This window comes from Dermacentor andersoni, chromosome 8 (assembly GCF_023375885.2).
Source record: "Dermacentor andersoni chromosome 8, qqDerAnde1_hic_scaffold, whole genome shotgun sequence".
In the NCBI taxonomy this organism is placed as follows: Eukaryota; Metazoa; Arthropoda; class Arachnida; order Ixodida; family Ixodidae; genus Dermacentor; species Dermacentor andersoni.
Window position 1 is genome coordinate 154277998 of NC_092821.1, and position 7283 is coordinate 154285280.

General features: G+C 44.0%; 1 long non-coding RNA gene across 1 annotated transcript in view; it reads left to right on the forward strand.

Moving 5' to 3' along the window:
* LOC129383312 (uncharacterized) overlaps positions 1-6488 on the forward strand; it is a 51682-nt gene extending 45194 nt beyond the window's left edge. Inside the window, exons 2-3 of the long non-coding RNA XR_008611181.2 lie at positions 5941-6029; positions 6140-6488. This is a non-coding gene — a long non-coding RNA (uncharacterized lncRNA). The remainder of the gene's footprint in view (positions 1-5940; positions 6030-6139) is intronic.
* Positions 6489-7283: the final 795 nt, after the last annotated feature.

Here is a 7283-nt window from a genome sequence, read left to right on the forward strand (position 1 = left end):
GGTTTCACTATCTCAGGGATTGGCCCACGAAGAGGCTAGAAACACCCGATATGGAAACGCGGAGGTAACTCACCAAGAAAAATAGTCTTTATAAAGTCGCATTCTGTCTTCTATATGCACTCTGCGGCACGAGCACACTAAGCTATAGACTATACCGCCGTGATTACATTCTGTCAGGCGCCAAAATTCTTTTAACACATAAGAATTGGAGCTTCGTTCATCCAGCACCAATGTGTGCCGGGAACGTTATGTGACGTGTAAGAAACACAAGAATACATTTTATAGCACTGACTGCAGGTGCATTTGATTGCTTTATTGTGTTCAACGTGCTGTAACCCTAGCTACTTAAGTAAGCGTTATGTTCACCCTTCATCATCAGCTGTATTTACTCGTCACCATAGGCGACGTCGTCGTCGTCGCCTGCAGCGTGTGACTGTTCAAATTAAAGCTACCAGTGATCGTCTGTCCTACACTTACGTACATTTACTGTACAGCGGAGAAATTCTCGAAACTGTGTTTGCTGCATCCATCATTTGCACTGCGCCCTCTTCGTCTGGGCCACCTCATCATCGTTAGCATCACCTGAACTATATGGCGAAGAAATAAAATATTTTGATAAATTTTTATAAATAAAACGTTTTTAAATGACGTTAACGTTCAAGTTTCTGCCCAGTAGGATGCAATGAATGAAATGTTCAACGACAGTGGTAAGCTTCCATTGAGGATTCGGCAATGCCTGCCGTATGCGCTCCAACCCATTCTTACCCTGTAAATTTCCTTCTCATGATCAGGGTCTCCTGTGAGTAACTGTCCTAAATAAATGTACTCCTGCACAGGCTCCGCCACAAAGTATGCCTTGTTATAATCAGTGCACCCCAGTTGAGACTGCGCAGCAATACCCCCTATCCCTACAGCATCCTGTCAATGATAAGCAGCAGCAGCAGCAGGCAAGTTAGCAAGCAAGCAAGCAGGCGAGCAAATCAAATCAAAGAAAAGAAAAGCAAACAAAGCAAAGCAAGGCAGGCTTACACTGTATAAAGCTCTCTCGCAAGGAGACACGGTGGAAAATTTAAGGCAACTGAACTATGAACATCACATCTCCTGGCATTTGATGTCCGCTACTGCACGTTGCGGCATTTTTGGCTACCGGAGAAGTTATTAGCATGCAGCAAACTACCACCACCTTTAATCTCGCAGAGTTTGCAGAAACATAACACGACTGGCGGTAGATGAGAACAAAGGGAAACGCGACGCCAAAGAGCCTCCACTAAACATGCAACAACGAAAAAGCGTGTTCTTTACTGGGAAACGGCCGCAGGGAAAGGGGTTGGCTTAATTTACCACGACGGGTAACGTAGTTCGCGGCGCACTCCCTGACGGCACTGGCATCGGCTTACCCGTTGTCCCGTCAGACAAGGCTGACACGGTGGATGCAATGGTACGCGCAACAAAAGAATATTGTACCGAGACGTGCTCCTCGACACGTCGGTTGTGCCTCTAAATCATTAGGTAGAGCATACATAGTTGACTATAGCGAAATTCGCCGCCTGGAACACTTTGTGTCAGCGCAAGTGCATCGAGTACACGTCCGCGACATAGCTCTCGCCGCCAGCTCGCGTGCGTTCGGCTTTTTGTTTCTTGCGAATTCGATGCAGGATGTTCGAATCAGTGTGCAATGTATAAGATGCGTGATCACACGCGATGTGCTGCACGACATGATAGAATGGTTTTAGAACCCTTCTTTCTACTTGGTGCCGAGACGCATACTTTGGGCGGTCAACGGCACCTGTCTGTGTTAGCTAAGCAGCTGGTTTTACAAAAACCCGTCGTGGTGGCTTAGCGGCTATGGTGTTACATTGCTAAGCACGAGGTCGCGGGATCAAATCCTGGCCGTGGCGGCCGCATTTCGATGGAGGCAAGAACGCCCTTGTCCCGTGCATTGGGTGCAGGTTAAAGATCCGCAGGTGGTCTAAATTTCCGCAGTCCCTCACTACAGCATGCCCCACAATCAAATCGTGGCTTTGGCACGTAAGACCAGACACAATATATATATATATATATATATATATATATATATATATATATATATATATATATATATATATATATATATATATATATATATATATATATATATATATGCACACACACACTTCGCACAGCCTCTGACATCATGGCATGACGCCACTGCGCTCTGCGCCCACATGCAGCACTCAGTCTCCCGTGGGGCCCCCTGTCGCAGAAAATCCGACGTCGGCGTCCCGCGGCAAAAATCATTCCGAACCGCACATACCTGACCCCGCAGGCCCTCTGTGTAGCGCAAAGAAGTTATTGAATTAATTTAATTTCTCAAAGTTAAATACGTCAGAAAAATCATAAAGTACCACTTAGGCACAACCTACAGACATGATAGCATCGGACTGGAATTCGAATATACGTGAAAACATATTCTGTTACGCAGAAACTCAAGCACAAATCTATTTTCAGTGTTTATACTATCCATAGACCGGCCGCAGCGGCCGAGATTAGCGCGCTAGCGCCCGAAAATCTCAGAGGCCACGTAGGGGCGCGTCCGGTTCCTTGCGACACCTGCAGGTGGCGCTCGCCTCCTCATCGTAAGAGGCGATTGGAGGATCGGTGGAGTAAAAGTAGGGAAACGACAAAAACAGAGACGTACAAAAGCACAGTTCGCAATAGGGGATCAGAAAATTTGGTTGTGGGAGTTCATAGTGCTTTTCTTTCTTTTTTTATTGTTTAACCTAGGTAGGACGTTAGGCAGTAAAATAGGAAGAGCTTGGTGGTGCAACTCAGCGCCCTGTTCTAAAGGGGACACTCATAACATCCATCCACATCCATCCATCCATCGCAGCCCATGCAAGGGGCCGCGTTTGTACCATGAAGCCCGCCTTCGTGCATGACGTTCGCGGCTAGCCTTTCCCTGTAAACATCACGGTTACATACGCTCCAGTTGCCGGAAAGCGTGAGAAGCAGTCATTAACCTTTGAATGCTATCGCGTTTCGCTCTTAAAGGCGAAGCTTAAGCGTCCTCCAAATTTTTCGAATATTCAGTGCACTTACCCTGCGTTTACAATTTCTTCAACAGTCTGTCTTTATTGCTTCGCAAACAAATTCACTCGCGTAATATGTTACACTATATGATAAGAGAGAACACTTAATCTCGTTCTGCATAGGCTCCACATATTAAGAGAAACATTTTGGGAAAAAGTTCCGCAAACTAGATGGAATCTATGGGCACTACAGTGGACTCCGCATTAACAAAACCTGTCTAATGGAAGTGTCTCCTAAACGGCACCAGTGTACCAACTCTGGTTCGCCACCCATGGGAACCAATGTTAACAAACTTTGTTTAAACGGAAAGCTTTTTGTTTGGAGCAGTGGGTAAGCGGAACTGTAGTATTAGGAATGAAGTAGTCAAGTGTTTCACTGACTGATATCTTACTTCTACTGAGTGCTACGCACAGCATCATTTGCGTTCTTTCCAATAATGAAAAACTAGGCAAGTTCAAAACGATGCCATGGTAGCGGCAGCAAAATGACGCCGTCGCGGGGCACGCGCAAACTCATATGCACATTTCTGGCATACGAACCGTTGAAGAGCGTCTCCTGGAATAAAACAATGAGTATCTACAAAAAAATATTACGAGGTCTGTGTAGTGAAAAGAACACATAGCTTTGTTTTCCTAACGTTTGCGAAATTAAATTAATGTTTTCGTGTATGTAAGGAGCTCTTCCTTTAATAAAACAATAAAACTTCAATAAAACTTGGTGCTGGGCTAGTTGGTGATGCATTCTTTAAAACTGATGGTAGCGCTAAAAAGGACGGGCACACGATGAAAAGACGACATGACGACGAGGAAACGCTACTGACAACTGGTTTATTTTTTAAAAAAAGTTCTATATTTAAAAGAATCACAATACATGCGCCCAACCGAACTGCACCAGCCTTCTTTATCGCAATATCGTTAAAAGAATCACAACACATGCGCAAATCCTTTAGATTAAGCCATAAGAATCAGTTTTTTGCGGCTCACCTTCGACTATTATCACAGAGTGGTTGGGGCAGTTTTATATATCTAACGTAGTACCAAATATTGAGACAACTCTGTAACGAGATCATTTTAAAATATGTCTCGTGCTGTTATATCTTTCATGTTTAAGTGACCGAATCAAGTATCCACATCGTTCACTTTATCTTGACACATCATCGAACGCACTGTCATTTGCTGGAGCCCGTAAACGACTTTATTTATGGCTCAGTTAAGCGCTATGGTACATTGAAAACGCTTTGTTAATGCAATACCTTTCATTGGCTTCCTATCTTTGAATTGAAATATGAACTAAAATTTTAAACATAACTATTGGCCAGGATGTAAATATTGCTGGACAAAAGTAAATTTGGTGAGCCTCTGTCCAGAGATGGACGTCAGAAGACAAAGGCCCGTGTAATTTGCCGAATGGTGCCTGAGACTCAAGTTTGGTTATATCGATCGGGTCCTCTTGAGCAGCGGATGAGAAATAAGTACAAAAACAAAAGATAACGAAGATAGAATAAATATACAAATCACTATACAGCGAGAACCTCGCTCAGTGTTCATTAACCGAACTTTTCAAGTGGAACAAAGCTGAAGCATGTTGCCATAAAAGAGAAACTTTGCAGAAGTAATTTTGATGGCAGAGTGTACGAAACATTGTAGATCAACAACTTGCTTATGAATTAGAAAAAAATGCGAAATGCTAAATAATCTGTGAACACTATATGACCACTTTTTGAAAGAATGCTTCTAAAACATTGTTTAACCAACGCCTGCTGTCCTGTGTCTCTCTTACGTCGCTGTATTTTTGAATTGCGCTATAGGCTTTGCCATTATGAGTAAACCGTACCAACTAGCCTAAGAAACAGCCTTGCTGCCTGCTGAATGTGTAGTTAAGAATCGTGTAGTTGTGTTCATTTAATTTAATTTATTTCTCCTTAAGGTCACGGTGGGCATTACATAATCGGGCGTAGAGCCATGTTATAGGAAAGCATTTCAGAAGCAAGATTAGGGAATGACAAAAGGAAACAAGATATCTGATATACGAATACAACGAACACGGCACGGAATTTAGCAACTGTGTGTTACAACAGAGCCTTCATTTCACACACGTGATAAAAACACAAAAAATGCGAGACCATCTAAGCACTTCTGCGTTGCGAATGTGAAAGCAATGATGCCCGATTCGACTATGCTGAACGGTTCTTAATGTTTTGAGCTGCGAGTAATGTACCGAAGCAGCACGTGTTGCGTGAGCCAGCAAGCAGCAGCTGCCTGCGGTGCCAATGCCGCGTGCCACCGACGCAGCGATGCCCTCTCCCTTCCTGCAACACCTGGTGCGCTAATGGGGTGGGTATTCCCTTTCGCCTGCTCTGCCGACGCCTGGCTTTGCTTCGTCGAGGAGCGCTTCTGTCGAGTGTGAGAGCGAGGGTGACGTGGCGTCGCGGCGATGGCCCCTCCTACCACGCAACGCCTCGCGTGCTATTGTGGCAGCAGGCGTACCCTTTCGCCCGCTCTGTTCCGTCGAGGCGAAGATCGTGACGTGGCGTTGCAGCCAATGGGAGTTCCACGAGTCGCGCTCATGATATGGCGTCGCGCCAATGGCAGTGCGAGTTTAGGTGCAGTTTTGCTACTACAGATTACAGACGGCGGCTTTCTCACTCAATGCGCCATTTGACGCTTTCACATCAAAAAGTAATAATCATGAAAGAAGGAATAAAAACAGTGTAAGTAATTGGCACAAGAAAAGAGTATTACTGATTCTCTTCCAGCTTTCTTTCCTGTTTTAGTGCTTAAAAATTCGTTTTTTTGTGTGTGTTACCTACTTCACATTATTTACTGCATATTATTTTTTCCATGGAGTAGACATTTTTCCATAATCTTCCAGGGCCGACTCGTTGGCAGCCCCTTCTTTTACAAGCTTTCCTGAAGTTTTAGAGGCAACCGAAGCCGAAGATACATGAATCGACCCTTTGAGTACGTCGTTGGAGTAGTTGCTTTCTGTTAATACGAAGAAAGTTTATTGTTATTGGGAAAACTGAACCTGTGGAACTCGTTTCTTACTCGTTTTTTTCCTACCGCCACAGCAGACAAGCTGATAACAAGCCGCATCCTACTTTCCCCTCCCCACTTCCGCGCATGCGGCACCCTCTCTCGGTCACGTTCGGCTGGCGGCAGAAGCCAGCGGAGCCGTGGACTTGGGGCGCCACCCATCAAGCTCCTAATCCCCTATCCCCCTTTCCCCAATTCAATAAAGTTATTCTCTCTCTCACGAAGCTATGAAAAGAGAACCAAATAAGGAGACAAGGCTCCTCTTGATGCCCAACCACGAGGTGTGTCGTCTTGCTCAGATGCCCACGATACAGGTCTTGCAGACGTTGAGCTAGTTGCAAACTGCAACAGTATTGGTTATTTTCAGAGCTGCAATAATAAAGGAATTTAACGTGCCTTGCATTATTTGCAAAATTATATACAATTGCACGCATACATTATTCACTCCTGTCCGAAAGATTGAGATGCTTTGTGCACACACTCTGTGAAACTGGGAATCTGTTTGTTTGCTTCAGTCATCTGATTATCGTTCATAATAATAATAACGTGTATTTTCATCATCACATTGATGAAGGAAGCCGTAGGTAAAAGCTACTCTCTGTAGAGGCAAAGGCCCGCAGCTGCCTTTGCACAAAACAGTCAGCAGCCGCAATTACAATAACATGCAACATACAAAAAAAAATGCAGAGGATATTTTATTTTCATAAACAGACAAAGCACAGGAAGAAGTATAAGGGTTACCAGAGGAGCAGTGGAATTTAACAACCTAGCATAGGCAGTTTTCGCAATTCGCTCGGTGTACACTGCAGCAAATCTATACCTGCTTTTATATATTTATTAACTAGTGTGGGCATTATGTAGGATAACTTGTCTTTGGAATAATTTGTTTTCGGGATTATCCCTTTCCACATTTCTTTATATGGTGTATAAAGCGATGTAATGTTTGGCTGTAGATATGAAAGGTCATGTAGAAAATGTCGATTTTCTTTCACGTCGCGCCTAATCGCTACAATTAACTTATAATGGTAGAAGCTGTGGACACATAAAATTCCAGCCTGCTGAAACAATTCACCCGTGTGGGCACCATGCAGTAAGTTGAAAAGCATTCTGATATATTTCTTTTGCATCAGGTATAGTTTTTGCAAGTTCGCACAAGTTGTGGAGCCCCATACCTAAAAA